The sequence below is a fragment of the Aythya marila genome (genome assembly GCF_965140915.1).
Source record: "Aythya marila genome assembly, chromosome: 4".
NCBI lineage: Eukaryota > Metazoa > Chordata > Aves > Anseriformes > Anatidae > Aythya > Aythya marila.
The window spans coordinates 6,928,939-6,955,470 of NC_139045.1; the positions used below are offsets into that span (position 1 = coordinate 6,928,939).

The 26,532-nt window shown below is 40.3% G+C and overlaps 1 protein-coding gene across 1 annotated transcript in view; it reads right to left on the reverse strand.

Moving 5' to 3' along the window:
- The window catches only part of BANK1 (B cell scaffold protein with ankyrin repeats 1), a 132,881-nt gene that overhangs the window by 47,513 nt on the left and 58,836 nt on the right, over window positions 1-26,532 (reverse strand). The window lies entirely within an intron of this gene.

Here is a 26,532-nt window from a genome sequence, read left to right on the forward strand (position 1 = left end):
TGCTATCACGGCACGGAACGCATGGGATGTTGGCTTTCTGCTGTCACAACTGGTTCTGAGCACCGCAGCGCTCCTCAAGCAGCTAGGCACAAGGAAACACGTCACAGCACTGACTTTGTTCTTGACTTGTTTTTTTTTTTTTACCATTTATTCTGACATGGAAAACTACCACTCTGTGCGCCGTGTCAGAAATTAATTGACAACGCTGACACTTCGGGTATATTAAAAAGGCAGCTGCAGTTCTAACATGACAACCTTTGCACTGGTCATCGTTGTTTCTCAATTTATAGCTTCATTACACAAGTCCTAAAGATGGTCTGTCATTTTTTACTTGCTCTCAAGATATTAAGCCAAGATAGAATTGCTCTTTTTTTTTTCCTAAAAATTGTACAACGGAACTGCTTGTGAAGGAAATGTAAAACCTGTAAGTAGTAATTTTGTTACAAAGTCTAGCTTTTTTTAGATTATATAACACCAGAGAAGCAGAGAACTTCTTTTTAAACAAGTTTAACAACCTTAAGGATTTGATTTTCTACATAACAATCACAAAAAACAGTTCTAAGAAAATCCATCTATAGATCCTATTTTCCTTGTGATCTGAAAGCTTGCTATTCCTGTACAATACATATTCTTTGGAACATGTCATTAAAAACACTTGTTTGAACCTCCCAAGACTTTATTCTTCTGTCTTTCAGATTCCAAGTAAGCCACGTAGCTACTTCTGTAAGCATGAAGCACCTGACACAGGAAACTAGCTCCACTGGAAACCAAACAGGTATTTGTTTGGGGAAAAAAGATGTTGAATGCTTCATTTTTTTTTTTTTTTCATCTTTCAAGTATGGCTCACCTAAAATATGTTGGTAGGTCATGGACTTACAGCAGGGCAGTTAAAGTAGCAGCAGCAGAGATGCTTATATCACCCACTAAGCAGAGCAAAAGGAGGATGGGTCAATGATACACGCGTGGGTTTCATGTTGGGTTGCTTTCCACACAGCCTCCAACTAAATTCTGGACTTGAAATCTTAGAAGATCCATCACTTATTGATAACACACAAAGGTTAAAACCCAAAGAATGCAGTTTTAAATGGACAATATCTCAAAGTTACCTTGAGATGCAGGACAGCCGGATTATGCTCATCAAATGTGGTCACCTGCCTCAACAACACTCAGCAAGCTCACCTTTCAGAGGGCTACAAACAAAAATACAAATCACAATGTGGTGTTCAAAACACAAAACCAGGAGCAAGCGTCCTCCTTTCATTAGCAGCTCCCTTACTGCTAGCTACTGCATACAAGTCAAAGGAACCATCTATAAACTGTAGAAGTCCAAGGCAAATGGATCTGTGGTCTCCAGGATGTTCCTGAATGAGCCCTTAACATGGATTCTGAGAAAGGACAGCATGTGTTCTGTGAATGGTTAAATTTTAAATTTATGGTTAATTCATTTTATGATAATTAAAAGTGCTTCATGTTATGTTAGAACATAACTCACAGAAGGAATCTAAAAAAAAAAGAACAAGTAGATGACAAATGGTGAACTCATATTATACATATTCATGCATTTTTCTTTCTCTTTACAAAACATACCTTGTTCTGACCTATCACACAGGTAATTAGCATCCTAGACAAAGGAACAGGATGCAAGGGAGCAAAAGTCCAAGCCCAAAAGCCAAATCTATGTTGTTCTGCATACTAAGCACTGTTGTTATGAATATATATTTTTTATTAATCAACCACCTGAACTTTGTTTCCTGTTTTCAGTATTTCTCTTTTTACCAGCCCTTTTTTTACTCTTTTTCCATGTTACCTTTGAGACAACAGTAAAAAGCCAGTACTGGTCCCTATTGGGATTGCCAGAGCACGTTGTTTACACACAGTCAACTTCCCATTTTTACCATTAGCAGTTTACCCGTTCAGCTGACATAAACAATACAGACTAAAGACAGAACAGAAAACCAAAAATATTAAATCAATGTAATCAAACTCAACGCTGCGTGTAGAACTATGACATGCTAAAAGTTTGTTGGTCAGTGAGCAAGAACAATAGGAATAGCCAGTTTCTAGCAGCCAACTTATTGTTCAGTGCTTGTGCATGAAATCAATGCCCCAAAGCCTTCCAAATATGTGGAAGAGAAAATTAAAGACAGGCCTGACATTTAAATCCCAGTGGTATCTAAGTGAAATGTATCATCCTGAAATCTGACTCATGCCCTTCTCATTTGAAGAGCATTAGTTTCGGTATGTTAAAACACACCAGTATAACTAATATAAAGTTTGCTAGACACAATAAAATGCTGGGATCATTGTAACATCGTCATTTTGTCAAGCAGCAGTAGTTTGGGGGGATTCTGGAGTAGAAAAGACAACTCTGGCATGCTGCATTCATTCCCAATGCCAAAAGCAACAGTTTTTAAACAAACTTTGGTCTCAAATTTTGTTCCCTTATCCCATTTGTCAGTTGATGCTTTAAATTGTTCCAAGCCTGCTGGTTTTTGACAGACTGCAGTTCAATATTCTTTTCTTAACGTGGTGGATGGTGTCAATATTAGTCTTCTTTTGATTGCTTTACAACACCAAGCAAGCTCTGAACATGTCTTACTACAACCAGCGTCAGCCAGAACCAGCTCATCCAACCACCTCCATCTGGAGATGATGGGAACAGGAAAACACACGGGTGCCTTTCAGGTGCAGTTGTATCAGTCAGCACCCATGGGGTTCTTCAGGCAGGGGCTCTTCCAATGAAGTTTTGTACCAAATCCTTACTGGAATAATTTGTGAGGACCATCTGCCCATATAGAATTATACTCTGTATTGAAGTCATCTAATTATGGTCTTCACGATAGCACACTTTGAGCATGGCAGTCAGTCCAAATTTTGACGCCATTGCTATCCCTTTCTTCATGATTGCCAAATTAACAATAATTGGGATGCATCAGTCTTGGGATGCATCAGTCTCCCTCTTCTGGCACGTGTTTAAGAAAACATAGGTAGAAAAACTCCTTACCTGCTGCTCCATTAGGGACTGAACAGTAAGAATCTCAATAAAACTAGCAAAAACTCAAGCTGTTAACGTGCGTTCCTGCAAAGCCCTCATCTTGGGCAAGAATTCAACATTTCACATACCGTCACATACACTAAGGCATTTCTCTGCTCTTGAATCCGTGGGTCCACACAGGGTTATTTTTTCAGCTTAGTGCTGCCTCTCGGATTTCCCAACAATTCTGTAATACGACTGCATTTTTTCTTTCCATCAAGTTACGAGGCAGTTAACATTCTACCAAATCTGCTCTGTGCTTTCTGGGGGGAAAGAATAATTACAGCATCCCAGTGTAGCTTTGCTTGTAATCTATTCAAGCATTCTGATGCGTATCAAAATTAAGCATGAGATTAAAGAGTTGTAGGCTTTACTCTTTTTACAAAAAAAATAAAATTTCCTGTGTATTTCTCATTAAGATGGTAAATTACTAGCTGAAAACTGATTTATTTGTTTGTTTAGCTAGGAGAGAGAACCAGTACAGATTTCTCACTCTGCTCTGCCTATAAACTCTGCCTCGCAAGTCCATCATCCAAGAGACTGTGCTTTGGCCTTTCCACTGAGATGTTCAACAAAGATGTCAAGTAACTGTGGTGGAGGTAGTATTCTACTGAAGTAAAGCAAAGGGTAAGAGTTAAAATAGATTTGTTGCTGCCAAACTTCAGTCTGTGCTAATATGGGCAAGATTTGAACGGCTAATCTAGAGAGACAGCAGAGCAGAGAGGAACCACTGAGCTTCCATACAACAAAGATGGATTTCCACACAAGTTTACTTAACATGAAGTAGATTGCTGAAGAACTTGCTGTCTGTACAATAGCACTCGTTTTCCTTCTAGTTTAATTAGGCAAGAAAATGAAACGCGTCGCAATGCAGATATTCTCCTGTAACAGGGTAGAAGGATGGCTTGTACACAGAGCAGCTCAACCTCTTGGGTAACACACGGCCAATTTCTGTTAAAAATAAGGAGTTTGGTAGCTTTTCAGAAAGTAGGAATGGCTCCCACATTTGGTGGACTACATCCTCCTGGTGAGATGCGTGCTATTCTAGTAACCATTTGTCCACCCCCATCTCTGCTGCTGTCAACACTGGTGATGAATGCCCAGCACTGAGCTGTAGAGCTTAGCTAGCACAGAGATCTGAGCTGCTGCTGTCCATCATCTGTTCCTCCTCCTCCTACAAACTCCACACTGAAGGAGAAAAAGAAACTTCCTGCCAGCATCCATTTTCAGATCGCAGAGGAAAGGAATAGGAAAATTTCCAAAGTGGCTACGATGCCTCTTTGTGCTCACCCTTATTCTTCTGCATCTTCTGAGTTTAGATGATTTCCTTTCTGACACAGCTGGAAATTAATCAGTTCTCTATGGGACTCAGGAGAGGAGAAGGGGAATAAATACATAGTTTCATAAAACCTCGATCTTCCTTTTACCCACAGGCTCTATGGGAAGCACCGGCTTAGCGCAAATGTTTTTTTTTTTTTTTTTTAGACACAATTGAATTTGGAGAAAGTATATTGCCTTAAACCCTGGGGGCCATAGCACTTCCAGAACTAAAAGGTCAGCACAGCAGCACTAATGTAGGATGTATAAACAACGCCGGCTACTTATATAATGAACTCTATCGCTTCTGACCTTCAAACGTGAACTCGGGCTGCACGGTCATATCGATAAAACCCTCTACCACTTAAACCATGAAGTTACCGCGTTAACTGGATGTTGTATTGCACTTCTACCCACTGAAAGCAGTAATTTTAAACTGTCCCCTCCTTTTCTACAGCAAATCGCATACGTTTCCCTGGTGGTTGAAACTGGTTCAAGGCCAGCTTGTGTGGGTCTCTGGACAACATACTCTACCGGGAGGTGTCTCTGCCCATGGCCCTCTGCCAATGCCTACATGGATGGTATTTAAGGTCCCTTCCAACCCAAACCATTCTGTGATCCTAAATCAATGTTTTCTGGAACATATTGGCATCTAAACCAGCAGTTGAGCCACACGGTCCTGAAGGCAGCACATCATGAACCAGGCTGAACAGCCCCCAAGCCCATGGCCAGAGGTTAGGCACCCACTTCTGCCTTAGTGCTTGCACAGAGGCTCAAAAGAATTGTGCTACAGCCCGATGGGTGCGTGAGTCTGAACCTAACTAGCATCTGAGTCCAAATAGTGAAGGATATCTCTCCTCTCTTCCCTGTATTATCTAAACAGCTCCTACTCCTGGGCCTAATGCCATCAAACTATTTTTTTCTGCAGACAGACCATCTCTAGCCTTTACTTTCTGGCGTTCTTGTAGCAGAAAGAGAACATGAAGTGGTGTACAACTTGGCTCTCTCCAACTGTATGCACTGCTATAAACAGAAGGCCCATGCTAAATACTGAGCAAACACGATGCATGCCTACTTCCTCAGCCATGTTTACAGCATATTTATAGTAAAACCATAGATACAGCTATATAAAGAGGACCCGATTTCATCAGATGAGACGTAAAGAGGGTAAGATGCTATCTGTATTCCAATATTGTATTATGTATGTATTAGAATTCGGAAAGTTTTCTTATTTTATTTTATTTTTTTCATCCTGCAACTTGTGCAGAGGTTAGAGGAAACTGTCTTATTACTCAGATAAATTCTGACACAGGTCATGAACTTCCTCATCTCCAAATGAAAAATATCTTCAGCTAATGTCGAAAGTTTCTATGCTATTCTTTCATTGCTAAAAATAGGAGAAATGCAATAAGGGCACTGCTTTACCAGAACAGTAATAAAAAACGAGTGCAGAAAAATGGTAGTCTCTTAGCTTGTCTGATGGAATGACAACAACTGCATTATCAGCACTAATCCCACAAAGTAAGATCCAACTAATCAACAATCGAGCTGCAAAAAGAAATGCTTATTTTCGGTAAATTATAATAATCAAATTAAAAAAATAATGAAAAAGGGCTTAAAGTTTTGTGAAATCAGCAGTAAGTGTACAAGGTAAGATGACAACATTTTCTCAGACAAACTTTAGCATACATTTTCCCCAATTTTTCTATTATTTTAAAAATACACAAGTAGGGGGAAGTGATAAAAACAACAGATGACAGATGTCTTCTGCCACGTGTCAAGTCAAATTAAATCTCTGCTCTAAAATATACTCCAGCCATGAATACTGGTGGCTAAATACTGACCTGCTGTCATACCCAGCTCTAGAACAATCATGCTGGAGACGTTCTGACAAAACTGCTTCCCACATCCATATGTCATCCACATATTTGCACCGGTTCAGGCTGCACCGCTAGAACCAAGATCAATAGTATCATAAAAACGGGAAACATCTGCTTAGAAAACATCATCAAGTCCTGCAAAATCAGGCTCTGTCCTTCAGCAGTATTTTGACAGTCAGCATCAAATATTTTTAGCTGAAGTCTTCTTCAAAATCGTGGCTAATGCAGCATTTTAGGCATGTACACGAAGGCACAGAACTGTAAATAAGAAACTATGCTCAAATCATTAAGAGCGTTTCAAAACTGTCAAATAGCTTTAAAATTTGAATATCCCCGAGTTCTCTGCTAGCTCGTCTGTTCCTCACAAGCTCACCTGCATCTCTGCTTTTGTTTTATTTTAGCCCTACAATGTTTTCCACAAAGCTTGAGGCAGATAAATATGCAAAAGTTAAACAACCATACAAGGCTGGGGAGTGATGTTCCTCAACTATGAATGGCAATTATTAGTCTCCAGGGAAAGGCTGTTCTGTTAAAGAACACGCAGAGTGAGAAAAGGGCTTTACAGAGAACACACTTCTGCTAATCATGTTTGCCTTGGCTGTAATCTCTCATATGGGTCTAAGTGAGGATCTCTCATGAAGGTCCCATAGCAAATCATGCTGATGATCCCATCCCTTTGTGGTTTTCCCGTAACTGTGGCAGTATTACTGTGCTTGAATCCCAACCCTGCTATTTCTGATGTTTATGCATTTTCCAGAATACTCACAGAAAAGAAAAAAGGAGAAAACAAACACTTCATGAAGTACCACAGTAAAAACCTTTTGTCAGTACTGATTCCAGTTTTGTAGGTTTTTAAAGATGTATGTCTATCAGGTTGTCACGTCTAGCAGTTCAGCTCTCTCAAAAACTATCTTCTAAGTAGGAAGTTCTCTGCTAATAAATAGACCTCAGTGGAAAAGCAAAAAACAAAAAGTCTTTACTGAGAATCTCTGTGCTTGCCTCCTGCATACGGTGGGCTAAAGACAGACTAACTCCTGGAGTATGGCCAGTGAAATTAAAAGAAACACCCAAGGGATTAATTTGTCGAATAACGAATCAGAAGGATAATAGATTATCACCGTCACTAATGTCAGTGCTTATTACCAATGCCTGGCCATAATACGGTGCTATATTAGTTAAAATTATTGTGGGTTAAGAACTAAAACTCGGTAATTCTTACCATTAGGCTAAAAAAATAATAATAATTTGCATTTAAAAATCACATTTGTCAAGGCTTCTTTTTCCTTCAGCCTCTTCAACTCCAAACCATTCAGTGGTGCAGATTTTTCCCCAAGCAATTGAATCAGAGACGAGCAGCAGCACGCTCTGTGCCATCTAACTGCAGAACCGCTGGTGCCATGCAGTTCCCCCTCCGGCTCTGAAAGTGTCTCAGCAGACTCACAAACAGAGCGTGACTCCTCTGGGTAACCCAGATCAGAGTGGGGAATCCTAAATCCCAAATAGAGATGAACAAATTCAGACTGGCATTGGTCTCAAAACTGGATTTAAAACACACATATTCGCATGCAAAAATGGAGCCAGAAAATGCCTCCTGCACTTCTGATACTAACAAGCTCCACGTCACCATTCCCAAACCCTCAGCAAACACCTGAGTATCGATCTGTGGGTTTTTCCAAACTGCTGTAGTATAAAAATCACAACCTGAGTTGTGCAATTTACTGTGTCAGAAGAGGGTGGTAGAAATCCCATGGGTTTGGCTGCGTGCACCCTTCAGTTTCTCTCAATGGTTGTGTGCTGGACTTTTGCTGGGACCCCACAACAAGAAGCAGGGTGTGAGTGTGCACCACAGCATAAGGAGCAGGAAAATTACAGGGAGACTTTTCTCTCCATTCCTCCATTCACTGGAGACATGGCAGGTCCAAAATACCAGAAATTTGAAGTGAAGACACTCCTTGAAGTCCAAAAGGCCTTATCTGGTAGCTTCACCAAAAAGACAACTGCTGCAGCCCTTACAGATCTTCAACTCCTACTGCATGAGTCCCTGCCAAACTTAATTTGCCTGTTTTGTATGAAGTGTATAAATGATACAGTAACACTTACTGAAACAGCTGGGGATGAATCATCAGCTACAGTAAACACCATTTAGAAAGTCCCAATCAAAACATGTTGGTAATACTGCGAGTTTTGGGAACTGCAAGCACAGGACTAGACTGTCCCTAGACTTACACAGTCTGCTGCTTTCTGGATCCTCCAAAATCTCCCTGAAGAGGAAGAAAGGAGAGGGAAGATGGATAAAATAGCGTCAGGGGAAGCAGCTCCTTTCCTTCACCTTCAGTTTTCCCTCTGTACAGCCCTTCTGTAGCAGGGAGATCGGGGAGCAACAGCAGATGTGCCATCTCTCCTCCAGCTCCTCGGATGCTGCCTACCTTCACGAAAGCCCTTGCCACCTCAGCACGTACATGGCACAGCTCGCTGTCCACTTCCCCCAGCTTTTTGAAGAACAGCCTCCAGTTCCTTATGAAAACGAGAGGTGAGGTAGCATGCACGAGCCACTTTTGGACATGACTCAAAGGCCAAAAAAAGCACAAGCCTTTCACTACCTTCTTCGCTGAGCACATCTGATTGGCGATGGCAGCGCAGAACCCAAGCAGGAGCCTCGTCACGTTGATGCCACGGTATGTCAAGTCTGGCTTCCAGGACTCGTTTTCTGCTGAAGAGTTTCCTTCTGATATGCTGTCCAACTGATTTTTCTGCCCCCCCATATTTTTTTTTAATAGATTGCTGCTGTTTTTCATCACCTAAATCGAGCTATTCATGGTTACTAGAGAACGACTTGGCAATTACAGAATATATGATGAATCATCTAAAGACAAACAGAGGGATAACATACCCCAGTTGTCACTGGATTTTATTAAATCCGTTGCCAATTTCGGTACTGTACACTTAGCAGCAGAACCCATCTACAAAGTGCTTTCCAGCTACCCCTGCAATGCACAGCAGCAGCAGCAGCTCCTTCTACAGGTCCTTCACCCACTGAAATGTCCACAGACATTAGGGCAAAGCACAAAGGGAAACCACATCACGCCAAACACACTAAGCAAACCCAAAAGTCTGGCTAAACTTCTAAGATCCCAAATTAATTTTACTTCCATCAAAACAGATTTTACTTCTTCAGTCCTTCTCACTTAAAAGTTTGCAACTTTCCTTCTCTCCGGGCCTATCTGTACATGTATTTTCACAACACAGTTGATCTGCAGACAGAGGTTTACCTGAATGTTTTACCTGAATTCATCCCCAGCTGTTCACCTCCAGCCTACTGGCAGGCTTACAGCAGGACAGAGATATCAAAGCACTTCAAAATGCTTAAACTCTTCTTGTCTGCCAGCTTTTAATATTGCAGATTTATCTGAAGTGCTTACAATTCATTGTCTGCTTTGTCACTTAAACTTTTTAAGGAATACCTTGCACTTTCACCTGCAGTGGAAGTGATCACACGATTGAGGATATTATGTTTATTCAGCTAATTCAGGATGTGAAGATACAGGCCTTCACTGGCAAATCTGTATGGGGAACACTTTATGACCACCCAGAACACTATCAGTTTCGCTCACAAGACCAGTATGAGCAAAGAAATGCAAGGCTGTATACCAAAAGGAACAAAAATCTTCCAAAAAAGGATTTTTGTGTGTGTGTGAATACACAGGAAAATAACTACAGTTGTCTTTAAATACTAAATTAAAATACTGAATTATATGCTGAATTTTGCAGTCATCTCTCTCTCTCTCTCTTTAAAATGAGGTTGGTTAATCTTGCCAGTCATTTTCTTGTAGGACTCATTCATTTGCTTGGAGAATGCATAAGGTTGCCTTTTTTTTTTTAAGAAAAAAAAAAAAAAAGGAAAAAAAAGAAAAAAAACCACAACCAACCAACTAAAAAAAAAAAAACCAACAACTCCCACACTGGCACATAAAGCTGCCACAAAACACTCTTAACCTCTACGTCCTGTTGTCCACCTATTAACCTCAGGATCCCTGATCTTCCTTCTTTTCCAGGCGAGCTGCATTATTTTCCCGCAGCATTATCTGCTTTTTTCTCCCCAGGAAGGCAGGCATGGCAGGCATCAAGCAGACAAATTCCTTCTCTCTTCAGAGCTAATGCTCTAACCTGTACCACTCTCCAATTAGATTATGGCCTAGGTCAAACCTCCTGGGTTCCCAGAACTCTCAGGTCTCTGTTTCTGATCCAAAGATCAAAAACTTGACTGGTTTATGTGCCTCCAAATGCAAAAAGAGACAAAAATGTAGCTGTTCTTGTGTAGATCACTGTGGCATGTTGTCACTGAAAATGCCAGACAAAGCTATGCTCAAACCTTTGCTCCTAGAAGCTACTTAGGGGTACTGTACATGGATTTCACCATTTATATGTACTCCGTACATCATTTACATGCCCCACTTAGGGCAAGAAATGGAATTACAAAGGGAAAGAGAAGTCAGAGACCCATATCTTAAAATAAAAAAAAGACTTTTCTGATGTAAAGGTGAAAAAAATTGGTCTGTGTGGAATAAGAACATCAGGCTGAACAACTGCTCCGTCATGTTCCAGGTCCGCTGGTCAGCATCCTACCAGCTAAGAGAAAATTAACACTCGACTAGAAGAGCACTACACCCTCTAACAGATCACCTCATACATAATTAATCCACAAGCCTATTATACAAGCACCATAATTTTATTAGCATACATAATTTAGGCAGCACTAAGCGAAAGGCCTATATGCATTCAACAAACAACAAAACCCACTCATATACATACAGCAGAATTTCCTGAGTTCTCTTCCCTTTATCTTTCTCTAACCATAGGAAGCACCCTCCTCTTACTGCTGTGTGAAAAATAAAACCTGACAACCCCAATGGCATTCATCTTTTTCCTAACGAGTCTTGTGTTTCTCTGATCAATAGAAGCAGGAACATAATTTCGACCAAGGTAAGAGGTGAAATGACAGTGAAAGCACCCGAACACGTCTACAGAGGACACAGAACTATGGAACAGAGTCATAAGCAAAGTGCAACAGCTGTGAATAAATCCATAAACTGAATAGATATTAAGAAAAATAACCAAATAAATGGTTTACAATGAAAATACCAACCCGTTCTAGCAAGATATGATTCACTTACACTAATATAACACTTCTGCATTGCTGTTTCACGGAACAGCTTCTAGTAACACTTGCAATTTAGCTTTTAATAATTGTGAAGATACTGTATAAATCACACCTGTTAATTGGCCTGAAAACACATCATTTTAGATGAGTCATTGTAAACTTATTCTACAAATAAAGGAGATAAATGGATCACCAGCCTTGGTGCCACTGAAAGCTTTGTACCTGATGGAAGGCACAAGTTCAGAAAGTCACATATCTTCTGTCTCGTTGGGAGGTTTGTACATCTCTCAAGGATAATACCCAGACTCTTCAAAACAGACTCATAAATTAAAATAACGACCACAGGTTGATTTTTTTTTTTTTTTTTCTGATACTTGCAAATTTTCTGGCTTGCAAAATTCTAGACTAATCGTGATGCCTTTTTGAACATCAGCTCAGTAATTCTGGCTTCATGCTGTCGTACGAAGGCCTTATCTGTAAAGATGAAAAACTGCAACAGGCTGTGAAAGTCAAATCCAACAGCTGTTAAAGCCACATGCGCCGAAAGGTGTTACATGCATTTTGCAACAACATCATTCCAAGGTTTAAGGTAGCTACAATAAAAAGCATTTCAGAAAATCATCCAAGTCAAAGACAGCAAGTTCTCAAAACACTGCCGCCTCCAGAAAATTTAGTGAGCATCAGATCTGATCAATAAAGCTGCAACATCAGAATAAACTACTAGCCAGATACCTTCACTTACATTAAAATAAAAAAAAAGAAAAGACAAAGCATACAAAATCCCATTTTAAGGAAAAATTATGTGAGATTAAATCTAATAAAGTGTGCCATAATTAATAATACAATTTAAGAGTCTCTGCTTTGGCTAATTACTTGATTTTTCTACCCTTTGCATGCTTGTCATGACTATAGCTCCTTTGGAAGAAGGATACACTCAAAGCCTCCATTAATTACATATGAAGGCTGAAATCAAATCCCCTAAGATGCAAGCAGGCAAAACAAATCAAAGTTATCTTTCTTAAATTTATATTCAACTGGGGGGCTGATTCTTTCCCTCCTGAATTCCCCGGGAGAGAGTCACCTACTCAGTCCAACGTCAGCTCATGTCAAGAGCTACGTGTCGCCCTGTCACTTATCATAGCTGCAAAGAATTGGGAAGCCGCCCACAAATTCATCTCAGTTCCATTAGCCACTTCAGGATGAAGTATTAGAAATTTTGGTATGAGGAAAACCAATCAACCAAAAGGGTACCTAAAGGGGGCCTCAGTACCTAAAGGGGGCCTATAGGACTCTCCTGAGTGTATCACTGAGTGTAGTGATAGTCAAGGATTAAGGACTTTAAACTAAAAGAGGGTTTAGATGAAATACAAAGAAGTTCTCTGAGGGTGGTGAGGCAGTGGCACAGGCTGCCCAGAGAAGCTGTGGATGCCCCATCCCTGGAGGTGTCCAAGGCCAGGCTGGATGGGACTCTCACCTCTGTGATTCTGTGACGTTAACAATCCCAGTTTTACAAGTACAGCATGTAATTTCTGCTCCCGGCTAAGATGTGAAATACTACGTGCAACATCCGTGACTCAAATAATTTCCCTCTATCCCTCATTCCTATTCAGATACAGGATACAAGCTTGACGGGTCAGAGGCAGTGATTCTGTAGGGATTGCTGAACTTAACCTCCAGGCATTTTTGCACTTCATTCCAGATGATGGAAGCAGAAGGGGTCTAATCTGTATAATACATGCATCCACCAAGGAAACTTCAAGCTTAGCTTCTCGAAAAAAGTGAGCACGCTCTGCGCATGCAATGCGTACATCATCTTGGAGCTGGACCAAAAATTAAGAACAGGGTTTGGTAGTTAGTTGCTGCTGTATAGGCCAACAAATACTGGCAGTATTTTGTAATTGTAGATAATTCTAGTTTTGCTTCATAATAATGCATGTTGATACATGATGTTTTGTGTGTCTGGGCTCTAGGAAAGATCGCCCTGTACTTTTATATACAAGCTGTACTGATACACATTACATCTACTGCTTAAAGGCTATACTTAAAGGATATAATCAAAAACAGCTTTTAAATTGCAAAAATGTTTCACTAAAAACATCTAACTGCAAATTTTATGAGCCAAGGACTAGAATCAGTTTGTTAAATTGCACTATTGACGCTAATTTAGAGATAGGGACGTTCATATACATTTCCTCTCAATGCTGGGACCAAAAATTGAAGAATTCAGTAACCATGGAAGCATTTACTCCCCAAACCACTCAGGGACAATTCTTAACCACGTTCCTACTAGCATGCCATGAGCCCGATGCAGCACTGATAAGATCAATAAGAGCTATAACAGCTATAACACCATTATCATCATTTGTGTACCAATCTAACACAAACCTTCCTCCAATCAGAAAATATCTGCAAATTCATCACGAGCTATTATCTAAACAAACTAGCAGTATTCAATTAACATTTCACCGCTAACTGAATTATAATGAACACAATGAAATCTCCCAACTATTAAGTATTTGAAATGGAAATACCTGTTAACTAGACAAATCCAAAAGAAAGGTCAAATTACAATTCTGAATATCATAAGTGACTCACGAACTTATTGAGGCTATGATGAATTCAAGTCTCACAAAATATCAGGGAAAATGTTTGAAATGAGCATCGTGAAGCTGGGGTTCTTTGCAATTAAAATTCTTACGATCGGTTTATTAACTAAACAACCTAGTAGCATTCAAGTAGCCCACCTCATCCCCTGTAAATGTCAGTAGATTTCCAAGTCTTCTAAAATATGCCAATGTCACCGCTGTCAGGTATCAACAACCCGTTGCTTCTGCATGGATCAGATCCTGCAGTTGACGCCTCAGCTTCTCATGGCAATCTCCTGCTAGTCTGCAAAACAGACCACTACTTTTTATGAAAACACTGATACCTGAAATCACCGAGACTACTCTAAATACATAGCTCTGCAGAGAGCTGCTGGACCACAAATTCTGCTGGGTTCTGACTGCTCTCTTCTGTAGCCCTTCACCTCTACACCAACCATCCTCTGACACCCACAGCACAACCTTCTGGGTTACAGAAGCTGACATTCCTTAATCCGTTTGCATTATTCTGCCAACTTACAGGATTTAATACAGATACAAGTATAAGCCTACCACCACGGCAGCCTACACCTGCTGTTTAAAATGCTTTCTTTCACCAGCCTTCTGGGAATGAAAATAATGAGCAGCAGCACTCATTTTTAAAACCTCTAATTGCAAAGCTCGTCACTCTTGCCCACATAAATACGGTCGATTTTCAGATATTTTCAGGTGAAAATTCACCTTATTCAGCAAAAGCAAATTTGATATAGTATATATATATTTTTTGTGTGTATATATATATACATACATATATCTAATATATATATAGTTGATCTACATTTTCTATGAGAGCTATTGAAAGATCTTTTGAAGCTCTTTTAGGGAAATGAGAACAAAAATACCGAACACACGATCCCCCCTGCCCCCGGCAATATAAACAAATCTGTGCCTACTTTTTCTCTAGGGAGCCAATTCTTCATGAACTATCAACAATGAATTCTCTCTCTTGACCTGGCCTATATTTTTGACATGTATGAAAAGCCTTAGCTGAGGCTCCAATCATATGGTTCATTTAAAGCAAATATAAAATGTTCCTGCCTCCCCCGCCATGGATTTTTCTGTTCTTAAATGCATTCCTGTCTTTGCGTTGTAATATATTCACCCAAAACAGTTTAAAAGTTTCCAGTCTCATCTCGTTAAGGGAAACAGAAAAAATACCAACTTTACAGCAGAAAATCTTTTCGTTATAGTGATAATTGGGAATATGCAGCCTCTGTTGTTTCGTGCTATTGTCATTGTTACTTTCCACAAACCCTCTGCGGCTCTTTTCGCAGCAGTTCACAAAGGTCACTTTCACCAAAACCAATATATATATTTTTCAATTTGTCCTTTATAACCTGACTGCCATGTACAATGCTCAGACAGCGAACCTATTGCTAGCCTTCCCTCGAGGCCTCCTGGACTTAGGCAACAGCAGAAAAGCACTGTATGACGCACTTCATTTAATACAAAACTTCTCAACAGGATAATAATCTTTCAAAATTTTAGAAATCCTACTAAATCCTCATTTTCTTGGTATAGTGGCAGTTTTGCTAGTGGCCACATTTCTTAAGCCAGAAGCGCCAAATTTTGCAATATGTTTACGAGGGCATGGTGCCACACAGTAAGTATAACTTAGTTTTATAGCCAGTCATAGTACCTCTGAACTTCAGACACTCCAGTGACCATCTTTAGCTTCTTTGGCTCTACTTAAATCAGCATACCTTGTGCAACGTGTATTTTCATTCCTGGTGATCTCCAGTTACTGCTGGAAATAGCCAGATGAGAAAAAAAATCCCTAAGAACAAGTTCCCCATTCCAAAGAATTCAAAATCCCTGAATAGTCTTCTATTCTAAATCTTTTGACTTTTTTTTAGGTAGGTGGGTTAAAACTTCAGCTCTGATAAAGGTTTCGTCTTGTTCATTTATGCCCTGCTCCGTGGAATGGATATTTTAACAGTTCTGCAGTCTTCCAAGGTTGCTTTAAGCCTCTACACATGCACTTCCACCATGTCCTTTCTGTTGGCACCCACTCTTTGCAGACAGAGTTAAAACCCTATCCTGATCTTGACCACTTTTCTGAAGAATTTCACCCATACTAAGTCTTCTAACAACTCCTAGTTGTGTTGCATGAAAAATGGGCTGCTTTTTGCTTCTAGCCCTGTGCATTATTCATTCTTCAGTAATTATTCAGTCATGTATCTGCATGAAGCCTGTTTCAGAGTACCTAAGTTTTAACTAAACTTTGTATTTCACTAGCCATAGCGAAACACAACACAGTCCAAAGAACTGTGTGTTTGCTCACCATTTTTTGCTTCTTAGTCATTTCATTTACTAAAAAACTAGTGAGAAGTAACATCCTTCGTCTTGTATTACATGAGCGCACTTAATGGGTGCAGAGAACAAGAACATTAAAATACCAAGTTATGCTTTATTTAGTAATCTGGAAAAAGAAGGAGGCGAGCAGTTCTCACTAACAAGCTCAATCATGTTTGCTTTCAGAATTCTGAAGTGATCTTGTTTTTGGACATTTCCAGAAGTTTTTCTTCTTGTTCGGTGTGCTCATAGCTAGCTCAGGCCTGCACCTAGGTCTCTCTCGTTTAACTTTTCTGGAGAAAGAAAGAAATCTGTTCAAATCACTACTTTTTGTCTGCTATAATTCTACTGGCTATGTTGTCAGTGATGATAGGTGTCCCTAGGACCAGCTTGGCCAGTTTCCTGCAGATCTATATACCAGCACTAGCTTTTGTCACCTTTAACCTCTTCCCCTTGCAAAACAAGGCTTTAATTAATTTGAAAAGCACCTTGGAGTTATACTCAGTCTCCATGGAAACTTTTGTTCAATTCTTTGACCCATTTACATAAGACAGTACAACGCTATCAACTGGCAGCAGTTTCCTTAAAATATATCTCATTAAAATCAAACTTTCAAAGCTCTTTTAAGTGATCCTGTTAGGAATCACATGTACAATTATATTGCTTCCATGTCTGGTACAGATACGGATTTCTGGGTTTTGCTATGCAACCTGAAAGGAGCTTGCTAGCGTCTTCCACGTGGCAGGAGGCTTTCTGGCAAGAGGCATTTATTAAGAGCAGATGTACTCAGCTGGAATTCAGAAGGCCACAGGTGGCCAACCACAGGTCTTAAGCAATTCTCTAATATTTAAAGGACGGTTCCCAGATCACCCCTGTGACCATACAGGAGCAGATGAATAACCCAAAACCTCAGGAGTAAGTAATATCATACGACTGGCACCATCAGGGAGCGCTGAGATCCAGTTACATGCCTCGCGCTTGCAGGAAGAGCTGCAGAGAGCCGCTAACTTCTGCTGCCTGAGGAAAAACTGCCAGACCTCTGATATGCATACGCTGCTGCTATCAGACACAAAGATGTTGGCATTTAGCTCATGGGGTTGAGGAAGGCTGCCTATGCCTGTTACAGACAGCAGTATAATGACTGCAATGGTTATTAAGCATGCATTATTAAAGGAATCTTTTAACATATTGATTTTCACCAGGAAAGCAAACATATGTGTCAATTGCTGCATCCCCGTTGGAGTTTGGTAGAGTATGGGAACCCAGAAACCAGTTTTAAGTTTGTACCAGATAGAAGAAAAGCAAATGAATACTGCTAGGTACCCTAGAGTCTGGGTAATGAAATACTGAATCATTTATTGTAGAACAATATATGTGGGTGGGAAGAGAAGGCAAAACAACGAGCGTGCCTTCTGTGCAGACTCCTCAGAATTATAAATGGAGATTTGCATGGCTGTGTTAAACAGAACCAGCAATATGCAGGGCAGGAATGGATTTTTTAAAGCAGTTTTATATAATGGGCTTGGTAGCTTTGAGAAATGCCTTTCCCCAGTGGTCATTCTATTGATGTAGAGCCTAAAGACAATTTTTCTAATTAAGCAATAAATTACAGCTGTAGGAAAGTCTCGTAAGTCACTATTAGAGCTGTGCAGAGCTCTGAACTTCAGACTGCTAAGGACATGGCAAGTCTCGTACCTAACTTTATTCATTAATTCTTCCTTCTCCCCCCAGTTTTTCTTTGGGTTTTGAGACCAAAAATCTCCCTTCAGACCTCATAATATCATTCAAAAGGTAGCTATTCCTGGCACACAGACTATATTACCACAATAACTAACAGCTGCCTTCCTCTTCTATTTTTCCTTCACAAAACTGAAACCCCCCTTACCACAGTTTTGCTCTTTGCGCGCTCTTTGTTTCTGGTTTTCCCCTTCTGAGGGGCTGCAGAAAGCTGACATTGATATGTTTGCTTCCTGCTCACCAACTTGTAGGAGGTGACAGATGTTTGACTCCTTCCCAGATCACTGGGAGGCAGCCGTAGGGCATACTCCAGACATTCTCACTGAGATCATACACTATCTCAAAGTGTATTTGCTTTTTGACAGCTCAACACATACCTTCAAATTACTTCATCCAGCAGAGGCAACACCCTAAACTTGCTTCTGGTCTTTACACTGGTGTGCCCCAGCACTCCTTCCTTGGTTAGTAAACCTGGAGTTAGCAGATGAGTTGAAATCATTTCACCTTTTCCTTTGCACTGTAAGGGTGTCTGAGACGTCTGTATTTGAAAAAGAAATAGTAGGAAGAAAGAACATGCTCACGTAATAACAGTTTTTAGAACAGCACAAGAAAGGTGCAGGGAACAATTGTTCTAATGGACAACTATGGAGCAGCTCCTTCCTGGGAAAGGTTCTCCTTTAACTCCTTTAACAAAGAATTACATACAGGGACAAAACCTTCTCAACATCCACTGAAACGTCTGGCCTTTTAAATCCTTCCTCTGCTTGTGGCTTCAGTAGTATCTTAACCATCTGAACAGAGAAATTACATCTCACAGTGAACAGCATTTCATGTCAAATTTGCTTGTTCTCTTATGACACAGGTTAAGCAGAAGTGGCTTGTTTACTTGGAAAACAGTCATTATTCTGTGCATCTTTACCATCTACCTTCTAACACCTCCTCAGGCTAGTACAGTCTCTACCAAAACATATTTATTTGCATCCTTCTTAAAAGACACGGAGGACAGCTTTGGCATAGCATGCCACTGATTTCTATGACAACATAACATGGTCAGTTTTGTTTTCTCTTATTTCTGTAAAACACTGTACTTGTATTTTTCTTTAACAAATTTGTCTAAACCTTTTTCGCATGTTCAAGCAAATTCAGAGCCTAATAATGCAGATGAATGATTGGGGTGACTCTTTTCAGCCTAGAAACTACTTCTGAAAAAACAAACAAACCCCCCGAGCAACAACATAACAAAAACCCCTAGCTAAGCATCTTTGCTGATGTTGCCTTGTCACAAAACAATCAGTAGGACTCTAGCGATCCCTTGGTTTTGCAGTCATAAATACATTTAAGAACAGAAGGGTTGTTACAGAATCCTTTTTAATTTTTCCTGTTTCCAATTCATAAGCATTTTGCCTAGTAATTCCATTAGTATTCAAGTTTCCCTTAAAAATTGTGAAGGCTTTTTGAATCACTGACTTGCAAACAACTGACTTCCACTCTGCCACTGTTATGACTGCCAAATATCAGAAGATTAGACAAAATACCAGGTAATTCTTTGGAAAAACCGTCCTAGTTAATTTTAAATTATACAAAAAATTCAGTAAGCATCTCATCTAGAAGGCTTCCAACTCTTTTATCATTCTCTCCAGTTACGACAGAAGACTTGATCCCCGCTAAGGTGCAAGGTTCTAGCCTGAATGGAAGTCTACACGGAAACCTTAAAAACGTGTTTAGTTTAATGTCTTTTTTTAAAAAAGAAAAAAAAAAGAAATTGAGCTTTTTCTCCTTAAAGCGAAGCTTTTCCATGTTGTCAGTACCTTTTTTCTCTTCACTAAAACACAAATCGTCAACTCTGACCGCAGAAGGCAGTGTGTGCCAGCAAGCTGTTATTACAGAGCTCATGTCCCTCTGAGACTATGTGAAAAGGAAACCTTGACATCTAGTAAAATAATACCCCCAGCCACATCCCATACGACTCCAAGCACTGACAATACAAAGCTTCTCCACAAGCAATTTTAGGGAAAAAAAAAAAGAGGTCCCTGTGAACAAACATCTGACTGAAATCATAGGATGTCATCTGCCTATCAGCTGGCAGAAGTTCATAGACTCCTCAGCTCAAATTCCTCAAGAAGTTTACGAATTCAATTTCACTGCCAAGGGTTTGTGAATATCCAGTCACTAAAACATATCAAAGAATATATTCAGTTGTTCTTCTCAGTTAAGTAACTTCCAGCATATCAAAGGACGCATGTAGCCAACGTTTCCGAACATTAAAATACTATTGAAAGAACATTATCCCAGCAGGCTTCACAGAGGAATTACCAGTGGATTAGCACAAGTTTTAGAAACCAGATTAATCCCCTTCTCTCTTGCATCCTCTTCCAGCTATTTGAAAGTAATGAGCAACGGCCCAGTGCAACACTACAGCAGCATTTAAAGTAATTAAACAAATACTGAGAGCAATCACATTCATTTCATTTAAGGTTCCTTAATATATATCCACTTCATCTTGCTACATGTGGTCCTTGCCCAGCAGAACGTTAATAGCTCGGGAAGAGATTGCAACCAGATTTGAAAACGTGATAGTTTCGTGCTGGGGAGCTCTGCCTTCTCATTCAGCCATTTCCAGAAACACAAAGCCAAACACTGCTGTAAGAGCAGAAGTTCTTTGTCTGTAAAAGCTCATTCCTGATGAGCTGCTAGAATTTGCTATCAAGTATGGGAATCCTTGTCGAAGGAGCACCTGCCATCTAAAGAGTCATTGCCATTTGGAGATGGCAGCTCTGATGACAGGGAAGATTCTTTCTGCCTAAAACAGCTGAGGAAAAAACTGCCCTCAAGTTCCCCAATGCAGCATTTTTGTAGACAATTTTCTCTTTTACCAAGTTGAAGGTATTTGAAGGAAATCTGGATTCTGGTCCAACCATTTACTTCAAAAAGACAGGCGTGAGAGGGGTGAAATGTACATCGATGAATTATTTGCCAGCCTACACACCTGCCCATCCTTTAAGCTCACAAAGATTTATAAAAATCCAGCTTGTCATTTCAGGAAGACTTTTCCCAACACAATGCTTATCCAACAGGCTTCTTCAACAGAATGGGTTCTGAGGCACTGCCCCAATCTACCTAAATTCACAGGAATTTCACTAAAATCTGCAGAATTAAATGCCTATTTTATTTGCAAAAAGAGGTTTTGGGCTCCTAAGAGGTGCCTAAAGCTGGCAGACGTAGAAAATTATATTAAACAAGAAACCCAGACAGGGTTTTGTTAGTGGCAAGACGACGACTTTTCCACCTGTCCGTTGTTTAGATATGGATTGTCACAGGCCTGGCCAGTGCCACTTGGACACTTTGGTCTTGGGCAGGTTAAAAACGAACCTGTATTTTCTGCCTCAAATTTTAGGCAACCAATTCAGAAATTTTAGAAGGGATTTTAAAACTCAAAATGAATTTGTGCTCTCTTGACTGTGTGGTGGAACATGAAACAACCATTTCAATTTTTGTATTTAAATAACATTCACGTCACCCCTAGGAATCTGCTTTAAAGGCCAAAGCCAACAATCAGAAGTTATTTGCAATAACAAGCGATAAAAACGCTTTCTGAATTGTATTTTTCTTAGAAATGGTGAGGTATACTCCAAGTGGCACACAGTAACCTTCCTGACTGACCCATTCAGTAGCACAGCAGAGGAAGGGAGAAATTAGCACCGAAGTGCTGGAACAAGGAATTACGCCCATTGCGAAGCTTCAATGCCTAGACTGGCTATCAGTGCGACCTCCAGTTTTAAGCAGTTAGGTCACAAATTGAATATACTCCCCTCATTAGTCACTTAATGCCTGGAAATTTTCTCTCCTCTATTTTTTAAAGTCTTCCTTTGTGTGCTGGATAAGAGCTTCATTTAAGAGATTTCCTTATTTTCCGTGGGCAGAACTTTTATGCAGGCTTAAAAAGACCACAGCTGGTAACCAGAACAGCAACCTGGTGTCAAAACAGCTTTCAGAGACAGAGCACGCCCATCAGACAAACATCTGAAGGAGGGCCCTGATATCTGAGCAGACTGCTCTGGCTTACCAAGGTACTTACCTGTCACAGGTACGTAGCACCTGACTGCAGCCGTGCTTTAGCCTATGGATAATGGGAAGCAAAAGGACTGCAGCCATTCTTAGTGGAGTTTGAGCCACCGGCTGGAGCAACTAAGCTCAAAAGGTTCATCGTTTCTCCTCTTCAGATACTCTGAGGTGAGGACTCCTGCCAGCGTTGCTACCGAACGGCTCTTACTAGTTTTAAATTCACACGCTTGATTTATGTGATTCAACCTAAAAGTAATTACGGCAAACATTCAAGTACTTGGTTCTATTGAGGATGAAAATCACAAGACAAAGTGGCAACTCTGGATGTTATCACAGAATGTTAAGCAATATTCCTCTTTTATATTACAGAAGAGAGAATTGAACTTCATCTAAACGCGAATGAAACGTGCCTTGGAATTGGAAATGAGTGTCCATTTAAGTGGCTTTGTGCTAAAATGCAGGAAAAATACAATCTGCTTAATAAACTACCGGTATGTCTGAAACTCAGCTTTACCATAATCCCCATTAACCAGATTGTTTCAGGGCTGGCTCCATCAGTTTAGTACCTGTAACACAAACGGATCGAGCCTTGCAATGTTCCCTTCACGCAAGGGAGATATTTTCAACGAGCTTTTGAAATGCAGGAGTGTGAGAGACAAGGCAGACACTGCTGGTTGTGGGAACATGCATTTATACGGCGTATTAAAGGGTGCGACGCTTTAGCATGTAATGGTGTATGTAACCGTGGTACTAAAAGGTGAAAATCTCTTCCCAACTCCCCCTTCCATACAGCTGTAACAACAGAAGCAGGCTATGTGCTGTGTGAGCCTTCCCTCGTGCTTTGTTTTCACACAGCTGAGGAGATCAGCTCCTGGTGTGCCAGCCGAGCCCTCCAGATCTGCCTTCTGTGGCTGGAACACTCCCCGCATCAACGCCAGTAGTATCCAGCTCCAGAAAGGAGGTTTTTCCTTTAAACAACAGCAGGGCACTTGTGCCATAGATGAACCAGCGTGAAAATTAGGTCCTACGGCTCGCTTTGGCCAGCAGAGCCCCGAGCACAGGGGGGGGAAAAAAAAAAGCCCCGGGTTGGAAGGCAGAAATTGCAGCCGTGGTGTCGCCCCTTCTCCTTCTGCTGCCTCCTCTCCCTGACCACCTCACGAAATTCTCACTCCCCAGAGGGCTCCCCAGCACAAAGGGGCATGAAAGGCACTTTCCAGGTTTTGGGACAAATTGAACATACGCTTAATACACTCATTTTTCTGGAACTCTTCAAGATGGAAGTGATGGATTACTGTGAATATTTTTGAGGCTGTTCATTAAAGGAAAGGCAAAACACAGGTACCAATTTGAGAACAGTGAGAGGTACGGCAAGCACAAAAGTACTTCTGTTGTAATAATGAGCAATTTCAATGCTCCAACTGTAACGGGAAGTTCCTGGATCGTGGTTAAACTAAATTCTGCTTGGCTCAGAGCCACACAAATATTTCTTTTCCACATTCCCATCAATTACAGAAGTACAGTAAGTGTTTTTGTTCTTAAGTGCACTATTACAGGCGACACAAATAAGCCATTTTTCTTCCTGGGGTTGGAGCTAACATTTCTAAAATACCATATTACACATTTGGCAGGCTTGAAGAATGCTCCAATTTTTATTTGTGTTGCATTAGTAAGCCATGCCCTTTGAATCAGCTGAAAATTGGAGGTACACTACTTATCCTAGCCAGATGTCTCATTCTTATGATGGTAGCAGAGTTGGTTACAGTTCAGTCCTGGAACAAGCATTCAGACTTTTGAAAGGAGTCCTCACAAGCCAAGAAGTATTATCAATAACTTGTATGTAAACAATAGCTGATACATACCATGTAGAGACCACTTCTGTGCAAGATTACATCGTATAAAATCAGATTTACCCTTAAAAATCCACGCTGTAGATTGATAGCTTTATACCAAGGAATCATTAAGACAGTTAACTACCCAACTACAAATGAGAAGTTAATCTGAGATATGCACATATCCTGGTAGGAAAAATTTAAATTTTAAAAAATTTAAATTTTAAAATTTAAAATTTAGTTAGGAAAATTTAGTGAAATCCATCACCCTCACAAACACTGCCTTCCATCGCTGACGAAACCTACTGAAATACAAAAAGACTCATGTAGCACAATGCAGTCTCTCAATGTGTATCACTTGTTGTCTGTCTGTACCACACGTGCTTGTATTTTCTCTTATAGTTACCCCAAACTATACCATTATGTCAAATATGAGTGCATTTCTCAGGAGAAAAGGGGAAGGATTCATTTTTTGGAGCCTCCAGTCCTGTGTGGGGTGCACAACAAAGACACACGTCTGAAATGCAGGAGGGAATATTTCTACAATTTTAGCATAAACAAATAGGTGTCCGACAGAATTAACCATCATCGTTAACCATGACTGATTAACCATAGCTAACCATGGTTTCCATGGTTAATTTATCAGTGCTCAACTCTCTGACCAACATGACTGCCTTAGCAAAGAAACAGGTATCTCACAGAGAGATAGGTATCAACTTATTCATGTTCTGCCTAGTTTTACTAATCCTTTACATACAGCATGTGCTGGGGGCATATGAACTTAGAAAGAGGCCATCTGGCAGTTCTATTCTCTTCCAAGCACACTGGTAAGCTCCAAAACCCAGAGGACCTGACCTTGTACATCACACTGCTACTCGCAGGGGCTCTCTGACCAGTGCAAGGTTGACTGTCAGGCAACTACAGCAATTAGAAGTTGTTAAATGCAAAATTACTAACATGTTAATCCATGAATTTTGTCTGCTTTTGTCTGGTTTCATGGACAGCTTTATGCTGAATGGTAAGGAAGATCACATTTTCTTTAGATGAATTTGATCTTAGCTATGGTATCGAGAACGGAGGTAAACACATCATGTCTGTAGTACAATACTCTTCTGCATTACCAGCAGAAAAAGCTCTGCAGTGCTTCTGAGATCAGATCCATTGCCCTGTAAGCATAGGGAACTATTCCCTGTCAATTCTGAAAGACACCAGATCACGTTCTCCACTAGATATGAACTTCTTGCTTTGTAGATATTTTCCCTCCCCCAGCTTTTTTAAGCCTGTATCAATAGCTGTTTAACAACAACAAAAAGGTAAATAAAACATTCTCATTCAGCATCTTGGCCACTGCCAAAATGCCTTACTTTCAGGCAGTAGGGGCTGCATTTTTTTCCCCTGAACTCATTTTAGTAAGATCAGCTCTTAAAGCATTCCTAAGGTCACCTTTAAGATTCAGCACTGACCACAAGAAACTTTCATTCAGATTTCCCAATGGCTTTCCTTCACCTTTACATTAGATGCCAGCTGTATCAAGTAAAAAAAAAAAAAAATCAATCCTTACTCTACTATTTTAATAATTAACGTCAGTCAGTTTTCATTCTTTACTCTATCTTTTCCTATTTTAAATCACCCTTATGTTTCTTGCACTTTCTTCATCAGTTGTGTTAAAAATCCTGCCCTACATAACTATTATCTTATATTTCTTCAAACCCATCTTCGGTCTTGTGTCTATCCACGGTTACGTCAAGTTGACTGATAATGACCAAATGAACCTTCTGGCTTTCTCACTCTTTCCATTCCTTCTCTTCAGCGACTGCTGTGAACGCTTGTCCATGAACATGGAATCCAACACAAAAAAAATAATCACGCCATCAGCAAAACGGCACCATGCCTACACAACATAGCCAACCTTCACATCCTGTCCTGATATTTACCTGGTTTGTGCTCTAGGCTTTAAAACCTCTGGGGCAAGGCTTATCACCTCATATTATAGTTATCACAGCAAGGACTTAAAATAGGTTAAAGCTCTCAAGTGTCCCTACAGTATATTACTTTTTATACTACCAATTCTGTTACATTTTACTGGCAATAGCTTGCTTGCTAGAATGGACAGCATTTCTCTGTTACTATCTTTCATGTGGAAGGGCAACGACTGCCCAACCTCCCCTCCTGCATAGCCATCTGAAGAAAGATTTAGTCCATCTAACAAAGGGTAGGAAAGTTTCATCTTCCTTCACAATGGAGTGGACAGCCAAGGCAGGGCAAGCACTCTCTTTGTCAAATGCTGAAGCAAGACAATGATGAGTTCAGGAAATCATTTTTGAAGTCTTTATCTCCAACACCAGATGGTTGGGGTAGACCATTTACAATATAACTACTGGTAAGAGCTGAAAGCACAGACCTAGCTAGGCCATGTGAGGTATTTCTTTTTCACTCTTCTTCCATTACATGCCTAAAGTCAAGCAACACAGAAACACTTATCGCCATTAAAACAGTGCAGAAAAAGTGGTGGAACCCCATCTTGACCCGTCTGAGACAGCAAGATCACAGTAATATTTTAAGACAGAAGAACCGTGAT